An 11,998-nucleotide genomic window follows, 5' to 3' on the forward strand; every position below is an offset into this window, starting at 1 on the left:
CCTGGTACATTTCTGTTTTATAGATGTCCCTTAAGAATAAGCCTTCAGGGAAAAAGATATAGGAACAAACTTATGTTTTATGTATGCCACTTTAAGCCACCCCACTGCCCCTTTTCTGTTATTGTTCATTTCTCCAAATGATATCTATTCTTTTCCATTGCACTTCTCTGATTAAAAAAAATATTTTTCAACAGACGAAACAGTTCTAAATAAATCAAATAATATGAAGCAACTAATGACTGATTAAGGAGATGCAAAGTGGAATAATACAGAACAAACATAAGCTGATACATTTTAGAATGTATCATCTGCCAAACATAATTAGGAATCACATACTTAACCAGGTGTATTCTGAGTTTTTGAAAATGAAATAGTCCAAGATATAATATGTCTGCTGTCTCCTAGGGTATTTCTAAATCTCTTAGAATTTCTTAGTAGTGAATTTAGAGAGAAAACAAGAATATGAAGCTCTGGAGTAGAGCTTCTGGGATTTAATTCCCACTACATCATCAAATAGCTTATTTGTGTTAGAAAAATCTATTTAACCTCCTTGTGCCAATGTTTCCAAATCTGTAAAATAGAATTGTATAAGGTTGTTCTGAGAATTAAATAATTTGTTCCTCTTCAAGATGATGAAGAGCCAAATGCTTTTTGTTAATCTCTCTGAAAACCTTATTTAAATAACCCTGAAAGTTATTTTCAGGGTATAAACCCACAACATTTAAGAGAAAGGAAGGAAAGCCATTAGAAAACACATTATTTTAACAAATTTTTGGGAAACAGAAAGAGGATGAAAGACCGATGACTAATAAAGCAGGGCAGGAGGAACCACTACTTAGAATATGAGTGGAAAAGAATGTAATGGAGGAGTGCACCAATATTACCTGAAGAACCCCAAAATGCTTAAGAGCCAGGAAATTCTGACTAGGATGGACAACAGGAGCTGGGTCTGAAAGCAGGGGAATTAATTAAGGCCTGTATATGGAAAGCACTCACTCTCCTGCCAAGAACCAGGAAGCAAAATAGCCATCAGACAGGTGATTATCTTTGGGGCAAAAAATAATAATAATGCGGGAAGTGGTAGACAGTAGAAAGCATGTTCTTAACCATGAATACTGCATATTTTGTTTTGTTTTGGTTAACTTTCACAACAAAGGAGGTGAAAGACCTGCAGAATGCAAACTATAAGACACTGATCAAAGAAACTGAAGAAGACACAAATTAATGGAAAGATATTCCATGCACATGGTTTGGAAGAATTAATATTGTTAAAATGTCCATTTTACCCAAAGCAATCTATAGATTCAGTGCAATCCCTATCAAAATTCCAATGACATTTTTCACAGAAATAGAACAATCCTAAAATCTGTATGGAATCACAGAAGCTGCCATATAGCCAAAGCAATCTGGAGAAAGAACAAAGCTGGAGGCATCATGCTCCCTGATTTCAAGCTATACTACAAAGCTGTAATAATCAAAACAGTATTGGCATAAAAACAGATCAATGAAACAGAATAGAGAGCCCAGAAATAAACCCATATATATAGTCAATTAATTTACAACAAAGGAGCCAAGAATATAAAATGGAGAAAGGACAATCTCTTCAATATATGGTGTTGAGAAAACTGGAAAGCCACATGAAAAAGAATGAAACTAGACCATTATTGTACACCATACAAAAAAATTAACTCAAAATGGATTAAAAACTTGAATGTTAAGACCAGAAACCATAAAACTCCAGGAAAAAAATATTGACAATAAGCTCCTTGACATCACTCTTGGCAATATTTTTTTTGGATCTGACTCCAAAGGCAATGGCAACTAAAGCAAAAATAAACAAATGGGCCGACATTAAACTAAAAAGCTTTTGCACTGCGAAGGAAACCGTCAACAAAACAAAAAAACAACCTAGTGAATGGGAGAAGATATTTGCAAATCATATATCCAGTAAGCATATCCAAATATATAAAGAACTCATATAGCTCAATAACAACAACAAAAAAAATCCAATTTAAAAATGGGCAGAGGATCTGAATAGACATTTTCCCAAAGACATACAGATGGCCAGGGGACCGTATATATATATTATATATACAAAACATGTTATGTATATATAATATATATACATATACAATCAACTATATTTCAATAAAAAAAAAAAAAAAAGTGTGCCTGGAATCACCCAGGGAATTAGGTTAGAGGGAGGTAAAGAGGAGAAAAATGAGGAATTTGGAAAGGGAGAATCCTCCAAAACTGGAAAGCAGATGGCGGAGTGTGGGACCTCCAATAATAAAACCCATTCCCCACCCCACCCCACCCCAGCCTGTCAGTGCCCTAATAGGTGACAGGCCTCAAAGGGGAATGGCTATTGGTGTACCTAGGAAAGTTGGGCTTAGCACCGGGGCTCAAGAACCTAAAGAAAGAGTCAAACAGTCTTATGGCCAATATATGGGGAAGCTGAAGAGAAGTAAATCTTTGCCAATTCTGATGAGACCAAAAAACCCTTACATTATCCCTCATCTTCTCCCATATATATATATATATATATATATTTTTTTTTTTTTTTTGACTGTGTTGGGTGTTCGTTGCTGCGTGGGCTTCTCATTGCCGTGGCTTCTCTTGTTGTGGAGCACGGTCTCTAGGCACACAGGCTTCAGTAGTTGTGGTGCACAGGCTTAGTTGCTCCACGGTATGTGGGATCTTCCCAGACCAGGGATCAAACCCGTGTCCCTGCTTTGGCAGGTGGATTCTTAACCACTGAACCACCAGGGAAGTCCCCCTGCATGTATATTTATATTCTCTAGGCTATTCTGGAGGTTCTGTCCTTGGCAAAGTTGAATGTACCCCACATGGCACAAAAGGAGTCATTTGGGCTTATACCATAAATATCAGCTGTAAACGTCATGGACTAGGGACCAGTGGGGCCTCATCTAATGTTCAGCTGCTTGTAAAGCCCTCTGGAAACTTCACACGAATCTGAGTAATGGAACCCAACTATTATCTGTGGTTGAGCTTTCCACCAACCCAAGAAGGATTAAAGTCAAATTAAAGATGTAGGGGGAAATGTGTGCTACAACAGAAAACTACATCTTGTGTAGATAACTCTCCTCCAAGTTATCTAATTCTGATCCTAAGGGAGCTATTTTACAACTCTGTAAGTTGTAGATACCTGATAGCAATGCAAAACAATTGTCTATAGACATGCAAGTTGTCTTATCTGACAGAGGATCAGCTAAGTTCCTGTCCTCTCTGTGGAAAGACCAGTTTTGCCTCCATTTGTACATTAATTTCAACATCCCTTTACATCATATGAATTTGTGTGTTTCCTATTCTGATTACATATATTGTAAGCGTTTATAGGAAATACTTGCTGAAGTATTTGGGGGTGACACAGCTTAAGTTTGCATTTTCATATAAATTTTAGAATCAGCTCGGTTTACACTAACATGTTCTACTGAAAATGTGATACTGCATTGAATCCATAGATCAATTTGGGGAGCACTGACATCTTTAAAATATTGAGTATTCTAATCTATGAACTGAATTTACTTAAATCTTTAATATTTTGTGGGTTTTAGTGTAGAAGTCTTATACATCTTTCATTACATTCACTGCAAAGTATCCGATGCTTATGCTAGTAAATTGCAGTTTCTCTTTTCATTTTATATTTGTTCCTGATACATGAAAATATAATCAAGTGTTTTTTTCTATTGTCCTATACACAGTAACATTGCCAAGTACAACGCACCACTAATAGTTTATAGATTTTGGATTTCCTACATACACAAGTCATTGGCAAAGAAATAAAGAAGTTTATTTCTTTCTCTCCAACACTTGTTTGGTTTTCTTTTTTCTAGCCTTATTACTCTGGCTAGGACCTCCAGAACAGAGTTGAACAGAGGTAGTAATAGCAGATATCCTGGTCTTAATCCCAATCCCAAGTATGATGTCTACGATAGGTTTTATGTAGATAGCCTTCATTAGAATAAGAAAACTACCTCTTAGTAGTTTGCTTTTATTATGAATACATAAATTTTATCAAATGCTTCTTCTGCATCTACTGGAATGGCCTTATAGTTTTTATCTCTTAATGTGAATTACATTGACTGGTTAAAATATCCTTGCATTCCTGAAATAACCCCACTTTGTCATGATGTATTCTTTTTATATTTTTAGGTTTAATTGCTAATATTATATTTAGGATGAATTTATATTTTGAAATTATATTCAAGAGAGGATTAATCTGTAATTCTTTTTTTCAATCTCCTATGCACGTTCAAAGTTATGTCAGCCTAGTAAAAAGAATTGGGAAATATCCTCTTGCTGCCTAATCTCTGGAAGAATTTATGTAGAGTGGTGTTAATTTTTAATATTTGGAAGAACTCACTGGGGATGCCATCTAGGTCTGGATTTGTTAATTTCAGAGCGTGTAAGTCATCCCCCAAAAAAGCCCATATCCATTAGCAGTCGTTCACTGATTATCCTCCCTCCTGCTCTGGGCAACCAAGAATCACTTTCTGTCTCTATGGATTTAAATATTATGGATATTTCATATAAGTGGGATCATACACTGTGTGGTCTTTTGTGTTACTTTTTACACTTAGAATAATGCTTTTCAAGATTCATCCATGTTGTTCCATTTATCAATAATTCATTCCTTTTTATGGATGAATAGTATTCCCTTTTACATATGTATACATTTTGTTTCATCAGTTGATGAACATTTGGGTTGTTTCCACATTTTGGTTATTATGAGTAATGCAGCTATGAATATTCATATATGTTTCTGTGTGAACATACACTTTCAATTTCTTGGGTAAGAATGGAATTGCAAAGTCATACGGTAACTCTATATTTAGGAAATGTCAGACTGTTTTCCAAAGAGGCTGTACCATTTTACAGCCCCATCAACATATGAAGGTTCCAATTTCTCCACATCCTTGTCGTAACTATCATTGCCTTTTTGATTATAGCTATCCTAGTGAGTATATAGTACCTCACTGTGGTGTTCATTTGCATTTCCCTAGTGACTCATGATCTTGAGCATTTTATGTACTTATTGGCCATTCATAGATCTTCTTTGAAGAAATATCTATTCAAACACTTTGCCCATTTTTAAATTGGGTTATTTGTCTTTTTATTGTTGAGTTGTAGGATTTTAGATACTAATCTCTTATCAGATATATAACTTACAAATATATTCTCCCAGTCTGAGGGTTGTTTTTTCATTTTCTTGATAGCCTTTGGAAGCACAATTTTTTTTTTAATTTTTATGAAGTCCAATTTATCTGTTTCTTCTTTGGTTGCCATGTGTAAGAAACCATTGCCCCATCCAAGGTCACAAAAACTTACAACTATGTTTTCTTCCAAAGAGTTTTATAGTTACAGCTCTTACATTTGGGTATTCAATCCACTCTGAGTTAATTTTTGTATATGATGTGAGCTATAGGTTCAACTTCATTCTTTTGCATGTGGCTATGCAGTTGTACCAACACCATTAATTGAAAAGACTATTATTTCCCCTTGTCAAAAATAAATTCAACTACTTTAGCAAATATAGAGCGATTTAGATTTTTCTCTTTCTTCTTCTATCTGTAGCTTTTCAGGTATTTGACCACTTCATCTAAATTGTTTAATGCCTCAGCATTAAGTTATTCATAATATCTTCTTAGATTTTTAATATATATAGAAACAATAAGTGATGTCTCCATTTCATTTGATATTTTTGTCTTCACACTTTTCCCTTCACTTTAATCTCAAAGAAGCAACTCTGAGCTTTAGTTTTATTATGTTTGATCCCTATTTCAATAAATTAAGCTCTTTTTCTTCCCCCTTCGTGCTTAATTTGCAGTTTTTATAACTTACTGGGATAAATGCTCCACTCATCGACTTTTAGCCATCTTTTCTACTAAATTAAAGATATAAAGTCCCCTCTAAGCACAGCTTTACCTACACCTCATGAATTGATACTTTATTTTTTAAATGAAATACTTTCTAATTTTCATTGTGGATTCTTTCTTAACCCAAGGTTACTTTGGAGTATGTTTTGTAGTTTCTAAATATATGAGATTTTCTAAACCCCGTTTTTTTTTTGTTTTTTTTTTTTTGTATCTCATTTTAATTATGGTCAGAGAATATACTCTGGTTACAATTCTTTAAATCTTGTTTAGATTTGCTTCCTGGTATGGAAAATGGACAGTTTTTGTAAATGTCCCACATGTCCATGAAAAACTGTATTATCCATTTGTTGAGTACGATAACCTACATACACATGGTTATTAGGTCAACTGTACTTTCTACATCCCTACTAACTTTTGATTACTGAGTGTGTGATCTTCCTCTATGATTGTAGATTTCTCTATTTCTCCTTGTAGTCCTCTGATAAACTTAGAAGCAATATATTGAATTCTATAAATTTAGAATTGCAAAATCTTCCTAATGACTTAGTTCTTTTATCATTATCAACTACTAGTAAGTCTTTACTAGTAGTAAGTCTCTTTACTACTAGTAAGTCTTTTGCCTAAAATTCTGTTTGATATTAATATAATATAGCAGCTTTCTTTTGGTTAGTGTTTATATATTTTTTATATAAATTTTTCTGTATCATTACATTTTGTCTCTCTTGTATAAACAAGCATACCTCAGAGATATTGTGGGTTCAGTTCCAGACCTCCACAATAAAGCGATTATCACAATAAAGTGAATCACACTAATTTTTTTGCTTTCCCAGTGCATATAAAAGTTATGTTTACACTATAGACTATTAAGTGTGCACTAGCATTATGTCTAAAAAAATGTACATACCTTAATTTAAAAATAACACTGTTGGGAAAATGGTGCCAAAAGACTTGCTTGACACAGGGTTACCACAAACCTTCAATTTATAAAAATCACAATAAAGCAAAGCACAGTAAAGCAAAGCACAAGGTATGCCTGTCAATTGGATTGTGTTGTTAACTGACAATGTTTGTCTTTTATTGGAAGAATTAGCTTATTTACATTTAATGGAATTTCTGATCCATTTGGATTTTTTTAACATCTTTATTAGAGTATAATCACTTTACAATGTTGTTAGTTTCTGCTGTATAACAAAGTGAATCAGCTACATGTATACATATATCCCCATATCCTCTCCCTCTTGCATCTCCCTCCCACCCTCCCTTTCCCACCCCTCTAGGTGGTCACAAAGCATCGAGCTGATCCCCCTGTGCTATGCAGCTGCTTCCCACTATCTATTTTACATTTGGTAGTGTATATACATCAATGTTACTCTCTCACTTTGTCCCAGCTTACCCTTCCCCCTCCCCATGTCCTCAAGTCCATTCTCTACATCTGCGTCTTTATTCCTGTCCTGCCCCTAGGTTCATCAGAACTTTTTTTTTTTTTAGATTCCATATATATGTGTTAGCATATGGTATTTGTTTTTCTGACTTTCTTCACTCTGTATGACAGACTCTAGGTCCATCCACCTCACTACAAATAACTCAATTTCATTTTCTATGGCTGAGTAATATTCCATTGTATATATGTGCTACATCTTCTTTAACCATTCGTCTGTCAATGAACACTTAGGTTGCTTCCATGTCCTGGCTATTGTAAACAGGGCTGCAATGAACATTGTGGTACATGACTCCTTTTGAATTATGGTTTTCCCAGGGTATATGCCCCGTAGAGGGATTGCTGGGTAATATGGTAGTTCTATTTTTAGTTTTTTAAGGAACCTCCATACTGCTCTCCATAGTGGCTGTATCAATTTACATTCCCACCAACACTGGAAGAAGGTTCCCTTTTCTCCACACCCTCTCCAGCATTTGTTTGTAGATTTTCTGATGATGCCCATTCTAACTGGTGTGAGGTGATACCTCATTGTAGTTTTGATTTGCATTTCTCTAATGATTAGTGATGTTGAGCAGCTTTTCATGTGTCTCTTGGCCATCTGTATGTCTTCTTTGTAGAAATGTCTATTTACGTCTTCTGCCCATTTTGGGATTGGGTTGTTTTTTTTTTTAATATTGAGCTGCATGAGCTGCTTATATATTTTGGAGATTAATCCTTTGTCCATTGATTCATTTGCAAATATTTTCTCCCATTCTGAGGGTTGTCTTTTCGTCTTTTTTATGGTTTCCTTTGCTGTGCAAAAGATTTAAGTTTCATTAGGTCCCATCTGTTTTTGTTTTTATTTCCATTTCTCTAGGAGGTGGGTCAGAAAGGATCTTGCTATGATTTATGTCATAGAGTGTTCTATGTTTTCCTCTAAGAGTTTTATAGTGTCTGGCCTTATATTTAGGTCTTTAATCCATTTTGAGTTTATTTTTGTGTATGGTGTTAGGGAGTGTTCCAATTTCATTCTTTTACATGTAGCTATCCAGTTTTCCCAGCACCACTTATTGAAGAGGCTGTCTTCCCCACTGTATATTCTTTCCTCTTTTATCAAAGATAAGGTGACCATATGTGTGTGGGTTTATCTCTGGGTGATCCATTTGGATTTAAATTTACCACCTCACCGTTTTTCCTATATACCATTTTTTCTCTGTTCTTTTCTCTTTCTTGCTTTCTTTTGGGTTGAGTACATTTTTTTGCTGTTGTTATTCTTTTTATTCCCATTAGTATATAGTGATAGACTACTTTTCAAATCTTTTAGTGTCTATACTCTAAATATTATAACATGCAACTTTGAATATTCAAGTCCAATATAAAACAGCAGCTTTAACCTTTTCTCTGACATAAGGACCTTAAAATACTTTTCTTTATCCCTCACTCAACTTAACTGCCATTGTTTTCATGTAGTTTAGTCCTTTGGTTTTTTTTAACCCTCAAGACATTATTTTCATTCAAAATCACTATTCATTTAACCCATATATTTATTTACCCTTTCAGTTGTTCATCATTCCTTCCTGCGTCTCCAAGCTTCCATCTGGTTATCCTTTTCCTTCTGCTTAAAGACAACCTTGGGCTTCCCTGGTGGCGCAGTGGTTGAGAATCTGCCTGCCAATGCAGGGGACACGGGTTCGAGCCCTGGTCTGGGAAGATCCCACATGCCACGGAGCAACTAGGCCCGTGAGTCACAACTACTGAGCCTGCGCGTCTGGAGCCTGTGCTCCGCAACAAGAGAGGCCGCGATAGTGAGAGGCCCGTGCACAGCGATGAAGAGTGGCCCCCGCTTGCCGCAATTAGAGAAAGCCCTCGCACAGAAACGAAGACCCAACATAGCAATCAATTAATCAATCAATAAATCTTTAAAAAAAAAAAGAAAAAGACAACCTTTTTGTGTAGTTTGTTAGGGAAAAAATTATTTTTGTGTGTGAAATTTTCTTAATTTTACCAATTGCACCCTTACTGTTAAGGGCATTTTTGGTTTGTATAGAACTCTAGGTTGGTACTTATTTTTTCCATCACTTTGAAGATGCCATCCCATTGTCTTCTGATCCCCAAATTTTTAAATTGAGGTAAAACTGGCATATAAGTTTCAGGAGCACACCATCATGATTCCCACTGTCTTTATTTAGTCAGTTGTCATGTTTTTGGTCCTTTGAAATATGCCTTCTTTCACTGCTCTAGATTTTTTTTCTTTTTTTAGCTTTCAATGGTATTGATAATATTTGCACAGGTATGATTTTCTCTGAATATATTTTGCTTGGGGTTTGTGGGACTTCTGAAACCTGTAGCTTGATTTCCATAAACTTTATAAATTTCTTAAGCATTAACTCTAAGTGTTCTCTATTTCCTCTCTTTTGGGGACTACAGTTACATTAATGTTAGCCCTTCTTGGTGTTATATTGTTTTCTGGTTCTTTTCCATGCTTTTGTCTCTCTATACATTAATCTGAATTTTTTTCTTCTGACCAAATTTAATTCACTGTATCCTCAGCTGTGTTTCATCTGGAGTTAAACTCATTCACTGATTTTTTATTTTTAGCTATTATAGTCTTTTAGTTTTTTTAAATTCCCAATTCCCTATTGATATTTTCAAACTTTTTTCGTTTTCCTCTTGCGCATATTACACAGTTGTCCATGAGTGTCTGAGCATTTCTTGTAGTGCCTGCTAACCCCAGAACTGAGCAGATGTACCCACCCAGTCACAAGCAGTGGTGGACTAGGGCAGGGGCCAATACATGTAAGATATACAGAATGGAGGAGCAAAGAACATGTACTCTCTGAAAGCAGATTCACTCCTAAGAGGAACACAAAGATGATCTGAATATGCCCATTTTTTCCCCTTCCCATTTGCTTCTGCCAGCCTCCCACAGCGTCATTCTTTTTTGAATTCTCAGTTGGAGATTATCACGCAGGTAACTTGAGTGTCTGCTTAGCCTCGCACAAGAGCAGACCTATGGCTACAAATTCTCAGGGAAAACTTTTTACCCCTCTACTAGAATCTAGGCGAAGTCAACCAAGTTTTCTTATAGTCTCCCTTTGCTATTGGGCAGATTTTTCTAATTTACTCTTTCACTGAAGAAGATACTTGAGGTGCCATGTATGCAGAGGTTTCAGGGCTTTAAGTACCATGCTATTGAACAGATGATGAGAAATCACTAAAAGATATTAAGCAAGGGAACACAGATGATCAGATAGGTTGATTCATTTGTAATAACAATAAATACTTACTGGGATTACAAAGGTAAATCACTTAGCCATACCCCCAAGCAGCTTATATTCCACTAAAGCAATGGTTCTCAACCAAGGGCAGCTTTGTCTCCCAGGGAATATTTTCTGGTTGTCACAACTGGAAGGATTCTACTGACATCACATGGGTAGAGGCCAGCATGTTGCTAAAGGGAGCCCATGACAGCTCTCTACAACAAAGAATTATTCTGCCCAAAATATAGCAGTAAAGTAAGGGAAGCAAATAAGTACAATAAAACATATAATATTAGTCTGTACAATGTATAGAGGGGCATGAAAGTGGGCAGGGAAATTCATGAAACACTTCAATGGGCATCCAAAGCTTAAGCTGAGTGGAAATACAAATGAATATAGGAGGTAGGGGTATTACTATGAGCCATGCATGAGGTATATTCCCCACATCTGGAGAACAACTATGACTAAAATTTAGTGGCAGACCAGGTAGGTGAAGAATAAGGAGGCAAGATGAGGCTGAAAAGGCAGGCAAGAGGCAGATTGCAAAAGGCCTTACATACTATACATGAAGAGTTTGGACTTCACCCTGTAGGTAAGTGGATAGGAGGAGGTTGATATTAAAGGGTAACAAAGAGAAAACAAGAAATTTATTCAAGAAAGATCATTCAGGAAGAATTACGGGAAAAGGCTTAAGGGCAAAATAAGGCACAGGCCAATTAGTAAACCTACTGGAATACTTAAGGCCAGAGAAGACTAGAGCCAGAATTAAAGCACCAATTAGAAGGATGGACTGATAATAGTAAAGTACTATACCCAGTCTTTAGTGACGGAATATGAAGAGAAAATAAGGTTTAATCCCAGCTTTCCAGCACTACTCAAAGAGATAGAGTACAGGAGAACATTTACAAGAAAGATAATGAAAGATAACACCATCCATTTAGATCTCTTGCAGTAAAAGAGCTATGCAAGTATATAGAAGCGGTTATTATCAGAGGATATAGCAGCAAAATCTGAATTGTGCCTTGAACTCTCATTATCATCCTTCAACCAATAATGACAAAAGACTTTTAGAATATTTTTCTACTATATCCATACCATATTTTTATATATGTATTTATCTTACTTCCAGATATTTTCCTATTACATTATTTTAACTAAAAACACAATGTCTTCATTTTATTATTTAAGTATTTGTTTAATGTTTTAAAATTCAAGATACTTTAATTTAGATTTTTTTTAAGACAAAAGAATAATAAAAATAATTTTACCTTTCAAATGTGACTTTTTAACAGCAAAGTGGAAAAGTGGGAAACAGTCCTCCTTATGATTTTTTTTGGGGGGGGGTGGGGGGCCAGGGGGAACAATCTCCCTTAAAAAAGAACAGCACTTCCAACAAAACTAAAGGAAGAACTTACATGTAC

The sequence above is a fragment of the Balaenoptera musculus genome, chromosome 6 (genome assembly GCF_009873245.2).
Source record: "Balaenoptera musculus isolate JJ_BM4_2016_0621 chromosome 6, mBalMus1.pri.v3, whole genome shotgun sequence".
NCBI lineage: Eukaryota > Metazoa > Chordata > Mammalia > Artiodactyla > Balaenopteridae > Balaenoptera > Balaenoptera musculus.